The sequence below is a fragment of the Rousettus aegyptiacus genome, unplaced genomic scaffold (assembly GCF_014176215.1).
Source record: "Rousettus aegyptiacus isolate mRouAeg1 unplaced genomic scaffold, mRouAeg1.p scaffold_m13_p_6, whole genome shotgun sequence".
NCBI lineage: Eukaryota > Metazoa > Chordata > Mammalia > Chiroptera > Pteropodidae > Rousettus > Rousettus aegyptiacus.
In genome coordinates this window covers 68,848,128-68,861,467 of record NW_023416309.1, presented here as the reverse complement: position 1 = coordinate 68,861,467, position 13,340 = coordinate 68,848,128, and positions in this window count along the sequence as shown.

Here is a 13,340-nt window from a genome sequence, read left to right as displayed (position 1 = left end):
GCTCTCCAATTGATTCTAGTATTCAGTAAAGATTGAGAACTTTGATATTTCTTATATTCCCTCTTACCTTTTCTGAGACCCAGGAAATCTTTTCTCTCAAAGTTCCCAAGGAAACCAAAAGCTTCTCTCATTTTATTAGGAGCAATTCAGATATTTTATATATATATATGCATCTTACTAACTCATCCATGCTGTGCCCATTGCTCTTCATTTTTTCCCCCATAGGGTGCCCTAAAATAGGCTGAAATAAAGAAACTATTTACCCCAAAGACAATTTATGTCACTGGCTGACAAAACAGACACAGCTGCAATCAGTTTTGTTTAAATACGATTTTTTTTCTTAACAGTGCACATGGAAAAAGTTCTTTGATCCCCTTGAAAATAAAGGGCTTTGCACATCTAAAAGCTCTTTCTATTTGTATAGTGCCTACCTCTACCTACCTCCTTGGGAGATGAGAATTCCCTTCTGCCCAAGCTGTGCCATCTCAGAGAAAGCTGTTCTCACCCCAAACTCACAAAACCAGACCCACCAAAGCGAATCCCAGGGCACTTCTGCACTGGTGCCTGGGGCTCAATAAAATGAACTGTTAAGTCTTTTTGATCTTTAACTCCTAAGAGTCTGATTTTCCTGCACATGGGAGGAGAACCTGGAGCAAGCTGACCCACAGGTGTGAAGTGAACTTGACTAATCTCTGCTCTTCACATCTGTTCTCTTTGCATCAGGGTTATTGGCATTTTAATGGATGCTTTTATTGAAGATTCCATGAGAACAGATGCCAATGAGAAAGTATGTTTTTCTACAGCTTCATCTATCCAAGCTTGTTCTATCACCCAATAATTTGACTTTTCCAGAACAAACAGTATCTTCAGCCTCCGTATTCAGGTGGTTTGGAGATCTTGTAAGGATGCCAGTGAGTGCCTGTGGTTGTGTTTTTGGAAGGCTAATTACTGAAGTAGCTAGAAGCTAACCAAAACAAGGGATTCCTTCAGTCAATGGGACATGTTGTGCCTTCTAAGTTGGCAATATAGGTGGTCTTCTGAAATCTTGGAAATGGTAGTTTTCTTTTTTTTTTATAAACCACCAGTTCTTAGCTCTGGGTTGTAAAATACTGTTGCCTTATAATAATCAAATGTTAGATGTGTCACTAATAATAGTGTTTTCATAGTGTTTTAATGTCAGCATATGTGAATCATTTACTTTTCACCCAAAATATGTTATGTTCGAGTAGATTCAAGGGTGTGTGTGTGTGTGTGTGTGTGTGTGTGTGTGTGTGTGTGTGTACATAATCTGTCTCTCACTTGGATTCCAGTATGCTTCCTTGAGCCTGATAGAAAGGCATGGAGTTATAGGGAGTGCTTGGAAATCCTGCATAAGACGAAGTATACCAGTGATAATGGGTCCCACCTGCCATCCATCATGTGCATGGAGGAAAAAGGTTGAAAACTGTTGAGATAATTAATGGGGTAATAGGGAGTTAAATTCAAGAAGACTTCAGTGCAAATTACATGAATAATCACCTTCTTTCCATTACAAACTACGTCTTTGCTTGGGTTAGGATTTCTACACCTAGGAAATTATATTCTTTGGCATCTCTGTTTAATAGTTTGTCTATTGTCCTTTAAGATGTTTATTTATTTTTCTATGAGGCTTTGGAATGGCTCTAAAATCACTGATCAGATTTTCACTTTTAATCTAGTGCCAGTCAAACCTTTTTCTAGTCAGAAGTGCTCAATAGGAAAGGGCTTTGCACAGTTTGGACTCAAATATTTGTTGATAGACTAAATTAATGACATAATCTATGATATATAAGATTCAAAAGCTGATGTGACAAGGTTACCATTTCCTGAAAGCACAAGTATATCTCCCCCGCCCCAACCCCCATACACTTTCTTGCATTTCTTCTCTCAGAGAAGAAAGTAAAACTGCTTTGATACACCTAAGCTATAGAGTAAGGATAAATCTCTGCAATCAAGATGAAAAAAGCTGCCTTCCCATTGCAGGAGTGGAGTAAGTCCAAGCTCCAGGCCCTTCATGGGTACAGGGGCAGTTGGGAACCACTATGGGTCCTGGTTCCTGCAAGCTAGAGTGTCTCCTGCTTGCACAGTGGCTGTTCTTGCAAAGTCAAATGTTTTTCCTCTTCTCTTCACTGCAGATTATATTCCTTGACCTCTCTTCAGCCTTTGAAACTACCAAGTGTTTCCTCTTTGAATTTTCTTGCATTGATTTCAAGGCACTACAGTCTCCCAGACTTGTACCAACTTCTCTGACTTCTCCTGTATCTCCTATACTGCTTTCTTTCCCTGCTTCAAATTAAGGAAGAGTTATGTTCTCAACTTTCTGCTTACTGCTCTACTTTTTTCTCTCAGAAAACTCATGGCTTCTTTCCTCACCTCTATTCTTTAACTTGGTGCCTAAATGCCTAAATCAGAATCAAGAGATCTTATGTCCTTAAGTCTCAGCCCTCTATGTCCAAATGGACACTGCCATGTGGAAGGCTCATTATGATTTTAAAACCAACTTACCACAAACAGAGATTACAACCTGCTACTGCAACAACTTAAACCTGGGGCATTACATAGGCTTCTATCAGATGAGCAGAAACATTAGGTGGGGTATAGAAGGTGTTCACTATGGGCATTCATCTTTACCACATGGTAACAGCTGGTTAAGTAGTTTGTGTACATCTGTTTCTTCTGTCTTTGGTGTTAGAGCTTGAATTCAGCAGAGCAAGTGTTTGGGAAGAAATGAAGCATGTAAAGTCTGAGAGAGAGGGGGCAAACTGGATTCTACATCTTTCTCTTACTCCTCTAAGTAATCAGCTTCAATTACTGGGTTGATTTAGTGGAGATCCATGTCATGGACCTATATATACAGCTGGTCTAACAGTCGGAGAAGCTGCAGGAGATGTGGCAACATGCATAAGCTGCCATAAGCATTTAAAGCATCTGATTAAGCATGAATTCTGCTTTACTTCCACCTTCCAAATCTCACACAAAATTCTCTCATGGCCAACTCCAACCCCACACCATACAGGGAAGAGAATTCAGAGAAACAGATTTCTAGCTTAGTCATGTTGATACAATGCAAAGTCACCTCACCTCAGTGCTATTACTGTCCCCTCCACATCATTGATCACCTTTCTACCATGTCAGTGTTTTGAAATGTGTTTTTATTTAGCCACCATGTCATTTAAAAACTGCCAATGGTTTGGCACTGCTGGGTAGTGTTTCATTTCCTTCCTTCCTTCCTTCCTCCCTCCCTCCCTCTTCCTCCCTTCTTTCTTTCTTTCTTTCTTTCTTTCTTTCTTTCTTTCTTTCTTTCTTTCTTTCTTTCTTTCTTTCTTTCTTCTTTCTTTCTTTTTTTATTTCTTTTTCTTTCTCCCCCACCACTCCTTAACTGTGTTTTCTACAGACAGATTTTAGATGTTCTGGTATAGGCATTATCAGCATGCTCTGAGTTTCTTACCCCTGCTTCAACCAAAACAGTTTTGTCTTCATCTTCTTTATGTACTGGACTTTCATGTAAGATTTCATTAGTAGAAGACCTACACATGATTCTAAAAGAAAAAAAGAAAAGACAGAAGGACAGAAGGAGGAAAGAAAGGAAGGAAGGACGAAGGAAGGAAGGAAGGAAGGAAGGAAGGAAGGAAGGAAGGAAGGAAGGAAGGAAAGAAGGAAGGAAGAGAGGGAGGGAGGGAGGAGGGTTAAAGAAAGGAAGGAGAGAAGGAAGAAAAGAAACTGCTAACCTAGAGGATAAAGCCTTGACTATCTAAGCACAATCCTCCATATTTACCTATTTTTCTCTTATTACTAACCCCAATGAGAACCATCTTCTTTAGTTTGACTGGGTCTCTTACCTATCTCTGAAAAGATTGTGTTCATTACCAACTTTATACCTCAACTTTCATATTTTTTTTTCAGTCTACGTTGACTCATCTCCCTTGGTGTTTCCTAAGGCAACTATAGACCAAATTTGTCTCTGGATCAAGATAAAGAGGTGCAGGCTTGTGTTCTAGAAAAGAGGGGAAGATGACAGTGAGGTTCTATTCAATTTAAGCACACACATGCATACAAACACATACAAACACATGCATACATGCACATATGCATCAGTATATAATCTTATGTTAAAACTTTCATGTAAATGTATCTGTATCTTTAAATTTATATGTAAATAACTGTCTCAATGAATTAGATAAAGATAAAAATATATCAAGCCATTTAAAAGAAGAGAAGAAAAAATTTAGTAGCATTGATCAAGTACCTCCAATGAACTAGATCCCATAATTATTACCTCATTTAATTTTCATAGCAACCATAAGATGTAGGGATCATGAGCCTCATGTAACCAGTTTATTGAGGAACCTAAATTCTTTGCAGGGAAAACAAGAAACAGTTTTATTTATTTATTTTTATAACTTCCCCAATCACATTCTTGATTCTGGGCAGTGGGAATGTTTAATAAAATCTCAGCTAGATACTCTGACTTTTCAGTCTCTTTTAGATTTTGAAGTGTTTCATTTGAGTTCTTAAGAATCAGTCCTGTTTATTTAAAACCTTCAGTCTAATGCCCAATAACCTCTATATTTTCCTTCCTGCTTAGGTGGGCAAAACTTATGGCTGTAGTAGCTTATGGAGAAGAAGGGATGGGCTAGGTGGTCTTCTCTCACACAGCTCCTCTTTCCCTCTCTTTTGCCTGCCTTCCTTCCTCCTCACCAGATGTGGCTGGAAAGAATGAGAAAGACAAGAAAGAATTCTTTTTACTGAATGCTCTTAATGAGGTCACAGTCCTTGTCTTGGAGAATTGGAGAATTATATATGCTGTTTTGACTCATCTTTGGATTCTACTTCCATGAGTAATGATTCCAACATGCCTACTTTACAAGGAACTCATCCTAGGCAATTCTCTTATGTGTTTATGGTCTCTCGTAAGATCTTTTCCCATTGTGCTGGTGTGTGTTCCTTTTCATCCTTGTGGGGAGGCCATTCTTAGTAAGATTGTTAATGTAAATCTCTTCTATCCTCCATAATTGAGTTTGAGCTTATATATTTATATCTTGCATACCTCTTTGTAACTACAAACTGGGAGGGTGAAATCAGAAATGATAAAGATAAAGCATATGTGTATTTCATGGAGAAAGTTGCCAGAGTCATGTCCAGACTTTCTCCAACTACATACTCCTGCTGTACACCATATGATGTACACCATTCTGATGTCAGTGTAAATAATGCCATAAATAAAAACTTACATATATATATATAGAGCTAGAAAAATTTTAAACTCCACTACTCATAAGTACAAAAAAAGTGCAGGGTTTTGTTCTCTGTAGCCGATAGAATCTTTCTAATAAGCCCCTATCCCGCTGTATGTTGGCTGGAGGCAGAGGGTGCTATCTAACTTACCAATTAATTCTTCAGTATTTGGAGGCTTAAGAAATGTTTTTATACTTTTTAGGTCTTTTGGGGAGAAATGCTCAATCTATCAGAGAATCATCTTCCCCTACCCACTTTTCTCTGTACATAATGAGGCACTTATGTGATCTCATGGCAATAGGAGGAGGGACCTCAAACCATGTGCTGAGCTTGCACTCACACCTGGTCTATCTAGTCTATTGGTGAGTATTTACTATTTGAGGCACCTCATGTGTACCTATAGCTGTTGTCCATGATCTTGGTTCTTTACCTCTGATAATGAATCCTTAATATTCTGTGTCTCCATTTCAAATCCAAGTGTATATCGGTCTCCTGATCATTTTAGTGCGTGGGCATTATCAGTGAGGATGCAGAAACTTCTGGATCCCCTGCACATCCAATTTAGGACAGGAACCATAATCAATAGTATTGGCTCAAGTTCATTTGTCTAATTGTCTTCATCCATAAATGCTGCACCACTGATGACCTTTCATCTAGAAACTTATGGTCTCTTCCAAGGCATATCTGAGAAAGCAGTCCACTAGTCTTTACCTTATAGGGTTTCCCCTACTTATATAGACATTTCTATAACCTCTTTTCCTTAGGAATCAGTCCCATGAGTGTGGAGGAGAGGCCTTTTGTATAATCTCCTCACCCTACAGTAGTTGCTCTCCTTCTGATATTCCTCAAAACTGGAAGCAGCCAGACTTCTACTTTCTGTTAATGAGACTTTCTCTACCTCATAATGCCTTCCTGGAGACAGTAGGCTTCATGGCTCAATGGAATGATACAGTACAGGAAGAGAAAACAGCTTACTGATAAGGGAGGAACATTAGTTGAGATTCTTAAAAATGCTATTCTTATTTCTCATTATGGAGAAGTTTTTATATATTATGTCATGTGAGGATATATGAGATTTTTAAGAGAATATCAATGAGTTTGATAAAAGGAATTTTGGAAGGGAAGATAACTCTAAGCTGCTGTAAATTCAGTCTGTCTAACACTTCAACCCACTATAGAGAAGACCTAATATCCCACACCAGCAAAGCATTAGGTTATATGTGTTACCTCTTCCTGACACACAAACACAGATACTTACACACTCTTAGAGTAGAAGTCTATCCTGAGATGCATTTGAAGTTGCATTTTCAAAAGTAATTACAGACAGTTCAATGAGAAATCAAATAAAGAATGAATTCTAGAGGTTGCACACACACACGAAAAATTCAAAGTATATTTTTTGGTAGTGAATGGGTAAATAAATACATAATTCTCTTTCTGTATGTGAGATAGAGATAGAAGTTCATTATTAACAATGATGTGGCTATTCCTGTTATACAAAAGCTAAGATTCTGGATTAAAACCGAGAGACAGAAAATTTATTTAAAGGTATACACTAGTCATGTGAAGCAACAGCTGGATTAGGCAATCAATAATGAGCTAAGTTTAACAAACTCCAGGAAAGTCGATGTTTCAGTGAATTTTACATACTCAAGAGTAAGAGTTACTTATTCTATGTAACTATTCATTACTTACAAAGATGCGGTTTGTTTATGGCTGGTAGGAATTTAAATTTCCTTGCCAACATTGGGTTTCAATTCTTATAAATATAAATTCTCCTATTTAGTTTTGTTATTTATGTAATAGTATTTGCTATGTGTTGCCATAGTCCCTGTCCTTAAAAAATTCCTGACATTAAGGAAGAGATGAGTTATTCAACCAAGAAATTGTTAAATCACATGCTATGACTGTAGCATGTCTAATGCTTATTTCTGAGACTTCAATGGGGTAAGTCATCAAGGGCTTGCAAGCATGGAACATCTTAGATTCACTAAGAACAAGGCTTGTTAGGGGAAAAAAATGTTCTAGACTGCTCTCTTAATGATGGAGTGAAAACTATCTGTTAAAAAGAGGACAGTAGAACTGAGTGCCAGTGTTTTGTGTCAATAAATGAAAGGAGAGGAAGATGTGAAGCCCCTGCTACCTATGATTAACACCCTGGACAGGAATAGTGGAGAAAATTTCAAAGAACTCCCAGGCCCAAGTCACAGTGGACAATGGTGATGTGCTGTGTAGTGAAACTCTAAAGTTGAGAAACAGTATTTGTTATGCCTACTTGAAATAGCAAAGGCATTTTAGAAGAAAATTAAAATTGTGGAGTCAGAGATTAAATAGTTGGAAAGATAGCAATATTGTTCATTGAGGCCTTGTCACAGATATCACCGATTTTCATGCAAAATTTTTTACCTAAATTTTATTCTACTCTGAGTACTACCAACTTAAATAAAAAGCACACTAATTCTAGAGTATAGAAATCTAACTGAAAATATTATGCAATTCTTACCAGGACATTTAATTGTTGTGTAGAGTGTTGGATAGAAGCTGAGATGAAAAAGGGATACATCGGGAGACATTTCAAAAGCAAAGTGTTGGATATTAGGAAATAGAACATAGAGGGAATAAAGAAAGTACATTGATTTTTCTGAATAACACTAAGAGTTAAAAATTGTATGAAAGGTAGAGTGCTCAAAGAGAAAGAAAATTTGGATTTGGGAGCAAATTTTAGGGAGAAGAGAAGATGAGCTGATCTGGGATTTGTTCATACAAAGCGATGTCAAAGTGAAGATGAGATATATTGTTGATGACATGAATCCTGTTGTGAGGAGCCAGAAATGGAGAAAGAGATTTGGGTCCTAAGAAACTGTGGTAGGCTGAACAATGGGCCCAAGATATTTTCATCATAATCCCCAGAATCTACAAAAGTTACCTTAATTAACGAAAGAGATTTCGCAGATGATGTTAACTTGAGGATCATGAAACACATTATTCTAGTGGGCTTGATATAAACATAGATGCCCTTATAAGGAGTAAGGAGTAAAAGAGATCAGAGGGAAGTAAAAGATAAAATGATAAAAGCAAGAGGTTGAGCGACATGAAGAAGGTAACAGAAGACAGTGAATGTAGGTGGCCTCGAGAAGTTGAAAAAGACAAGAGAAGAAATTCTCCCTTAGAGCCTCCAGAAGGAAGCAGCCCTGCTGACACCTTGACTTCACCCCAGTGAAACTTGTTTCAGTCTTCTGACCTCCAAAACTATAAAATATATGAATTTGTGTTGTTTTAAGCCACCAGGTTTGTGGTCAAGTGTACAAACCATGGGAAACTAATAGAAGGTCCTAGAGGGACTAATACATGGGAGGGAGAAAACTCTATAAATAAAAAGTATTCTTTCCAGTGCTTTGAGAATCTTTCAGTTCTGTTTCAATACCATACAATGGAGTGGGAAACATGTAATATCACTAAGGTGACTCAGAGACTCAGAACCATATGTAGTCTTCACAAGAACACAGATGATCTTTCTTTTTGAAGACAAGGCCAGTCCTTATTGAGCCTGTATTGGTATCTAATACATAGGAAGTATTTAATACAACAGTAGTTTCTTAAATTAGAGAGAATTTTAAGAAAATTTTGTGTTTTTAATTCCATCAAAACATTAGAAAATATTTTTACCCATTTAAGAAATGAAATTTGTTTCTATTTTGCATCCATTATTTTGCATTGTAAGACATTTTCATAGAACAAGATTTTAAGCTCTTATGTCAGTGTTTCTCAAGCAAATGTTCATGTATCCCCAGGTGTGCCTGTGGACAGATTCTTGGGAATTTTAAAGAGGTTTATGTATTACTTAGGTTTGAGGAACATTGAAATACATACACGTTGAATTAATAAAGGGATAAATGTTTCCAAAACAACCAATCAGGTAGTTAATTCCTTGAGAAAAAAATGTAAAGCATGTAGTTTGGTGGTGTGGAAATCAAAGACCTAACAGATATATTTCTTTCCATTTATAACTCTAGCAATTATGTAGATGTGGCTTTGGTACACATTCATGTACGTACGTATGTACATACGTACGTATGTGTGTGTGTATGTATGCAGGTATGTGTGTATATATGTATGAATGTACATATTTTCATGGATGTATTTTCCTATTTTTATTCTCTCCTATAGCACTAAGTGAAGGGCTGCTAAGAGAACTAATATCTCAGCAGCACACTACATCTTGTACCTATTATCAGTCCTGGCTGACAGTAAAAGTGAATAGCGCCATCCCCCTTTAGGCCTCTAATAGATGGCACATCATTGTTTCAGAACACCTGAAAGAATGTCTGGGCTCGCCTCTGGAGCACCTGACAAGGGAGGGGGCCTGAGAATAATTGCCATGTCACTGGCATGTGATTTATTGCAATGCTTAATTATGTCTACAGGGCATCATCTGGAGACTCAATTTGGGTTCTTTATGAACAAAAGTTAAAGTCAAATGTACCTTCTTCTGAACTCAACTGAGTCCCAGTTTGGACTTCTCACACCTGGAGAATATTACCTTAAGCTTAGTCCCCAAACCACATCCTACTTGTTTCAGTTAGAGGGTTCCAGCCATATAGAGCAACTTTCATTGTGGAGACAATCGGTTTCCCTTTTTTAGACCATGTTATCCAAAATATATAGACTGTTCAATATTATACCAAAAACTCAACTGTAGAGAGAAATCATCTTTAGTGTGTTTCTGAATTACTGGCCATCAACCAAAAGCAGTATTGCATTCATTGGCATCTGATTTTTTTCTAATTATCAATTGGCTAGTAATCATCCCCCAAATATTTGATTAAAAAGGGTGATAAAAAATTAGTACTAAGTGATGAGGATAGTTTTGTAATAGCTCAGATTTCAAATGAATATTTAATCTATTCTAGAAATTTTTTAAAAACCATATTACTGTTAAGAGTCGATTTGAGAAATGCTTACTTCTTTCAATTAAAACCCAGAGCATTAATCAAATGTTTGACACTATAAATGTTTCCAATTAACATCTAGCTTAAAACCACATGTGTTCCAAGCGAAATTCAAAAGATCTATCTGCACAGGTGACCTCAGAGAAACCATTAACACATGGCTGGAAATAGCAAAAAACATTCTCCATTTTGTGAGACAGAGATAAAGAATTAGTTTATGACTTATTATTACTTTCAGCATCCCTTTTGGGTGTGGACTTTCTAAGCTAGAAGTTGGGTATTTATATATATATATGTATATATATATGTGTGTATATATATACATATATATATACATATATATACATATATATATATATATATATATATATATATATATAGAGAGAGAGAGAGAGAGAGAGAGAGAGAGAGAGAAATTAGAATAATCGCACAATCCCATCTGAATGGACTAGTATTCCCAAACCTATCAAAGGCAATGGTTGCTCACAATATGGATCTGATCAGTAATCTTAGGGCCAACAAAACTTTTCTAAGCAGTTCTTTTTCACTTTCTGCTGAAGAGGTTGTAAACTAAAATACCTCCAGGGCTCAATCAGGTAGCATAAATGAAAGGAATGGAATGTCAGGTCATAGCGGCAAATACAGCAAACTGGAGGGCGTGCCTCTGTCTAAATTTGAGAGTTAACCACCCAACTCCAGCCGACTATTGTGTTAAAATGGAAGCTCCATTGGACTAAACATTCTGATATTTCAAGAGAAGCTGGAATCGAAACATTTTAATGTGAACCCATGAATTTCACGTAATGGCAATTAATTCAATAGAAAATGACAACAATAACATAGGCTTCTTTGCAGTCAGTTTGTGACCTTCACATCTGCAGCATGATCAGGAGCTGGGATAGCATGCTCAGAGGCAGTAAAAGGCACAATTTGGATGAAAATGGATCTCTTTCAGTAATATGTCAGTATATCACCAGCTCTGGAAAGCATGCTCTGGCTTGCTCACTGTTGTATTCAGCAGCCTCTGGCAGAAATAGGGAGAGTACATACTTTCAAAATAATTTCTCAAATGATTGGTTAAACTCGGTTAAATTATTCCAGGTGTGCTAGGCAGGGGGTTATTATGACCATAAGAAAAATGGTAACATTCAGACGTGTCCATTTGCCCAGTGTCCTGATGAATTGCATTCTCTCTCTCCTTTCTCGCTGCAGCCTATCAACAGCTGGGGTTGTCCATCCAACAGCGAGAGCTGCCTACAAACACCTAGGGCTAGTCTGCTGTGGCTGGAAATGTACCTTTTTTTTTTTCTTCAAATATTTTTCCAAAAGAAAAAAAGCAGAAAGCAAAAGATGACCATAATAAGATAAATGCTTGGCAGCTTACACAGAGTAAAATATTTTAATTAAAAAAAAAAAAAAATTTCAAGACTACAAAAGCTAATACATCCATGTTTATGCAATGATTTTTTTTTTCCTGTAAAAAGTAAAATGAAGGTTTGTATGTCTTTGGGGAAAATTATTCAATGGCTATAAGAAAAAAAAAGATGATAATTTTAGCTTATCAAGGAGACTATTCAGTTCATAATTAGAGCCATAAGATGTGGATTCTAGTTCCTTGTTTTGTTCCTTAATTAGCTTTGTGACTATTGAGTAATTTGCACTGAAGAAATCCAGAATGAGCCTCTGTAGCATAAAAATTATTTTGAGCTGAAGGTGTTTGAGTTCTTGAAATCCCTTATCTGCCTAAAAGCAGAGCCCTCAATTGTTATAAATCCCCTTTCATGAGCAGCTTTAATTTTCTCTTCTCTGAGAGAAGTCAGTATCACTCCCAAACAGACATTGCCAGAAGACTATCAGATCTCCACCTAAGTGTTCATTTATCTTTCCAAAAAGTCATTTGTTTCCCTAAAAGTGCCCTTCTTCTTGTCTCCCTCACCTATTACGATGGCATATAAGCCCCAAATTTTAACTGCCCTTTGAATCACATTTTTCTGTGAACTCCTGCTTACATATACACAGGTGAATAAAAATGTGCTTTCTCTTGCCAATTTCTCTTTTGTTAATTTAATTTGTAGGATCATAAGCACAACCTAAGAGAGTAGAGGAAAAAGTGTTCCTTCCAACAACATCACTTTCGGTTTTTAAAAAATGGTCATGGGTGCCAAGCTTTATGCTTCACATGTAGCTAACAACACATGGCAAAAAAATGCACGTAGTTACTATGCTCAGATCAAATAAAATCTATAAAGCGATTTATAAATGCTAGTTCATTTCGTATCAAGATCATTTATGGATTATATTATTTTATTTTCTGAAAGCATTTTCTGAGTTTCCTTTAGGGCTTATTTGATTGTAAGTGGCAAGAAACCCAATTAAAACTAGCTTAAAAAAATAGTTGCCTCTCATAACTGAAGTGTCTGGATGTAAATTGTAGGTGTGGCTTAATCCAGGTACCTAAGCAATGCTACAGTGATTAGATATCTTTCCATGTCTTGGCTCTGTCCTTTTCCCTGTTTTTATTCTCTATAGTTGCATTCCAGGAGTTCTAGGCTCATATTCTGCCAAATTCAATTCCACTAGAAAGAAACACATCTCTTTTCTTCATGCCAGAATCTCACAATTGGGTTTGAGTGGCTTAACTAAAAATATAGTCTGAATGGCTTAATCATTTTTTATGTATATGGTACTATGATTCCTTGATAGGTCAGAAATAGGTCGCATGTCTTCTTTGAAGCTGGAAGTACAGTTAGTCTCACCTCAGTACACAGAGATCTTTACCAAAAATAAGGGGAATGGATATCTATTACACCCCATGACATGAACAATATTTTGTTTTAGAGTCTAGCCTTAAAACAATGGTTTAAACAAACTATGCCTGTAATAAAGTTTTTAAAGATTTGCTTTCCTAAAGAATGCTGACTTTGCCAATATTCCTTTTTTGGACTATGAGAAAATTGTAAAACCAATTTTCTACCAAAAACCATTTCCTAACAACCAGTTCTATATAATTAAACAGAACATTTTTCCATAGCATGTTTTTTTTTCTCACTGTTATAACAACAACAAAAATTATTGAGATATAATTCATATACCACAAAATTCACCATTTTGAAGTGTACGATTAAATATTTTTAGTAT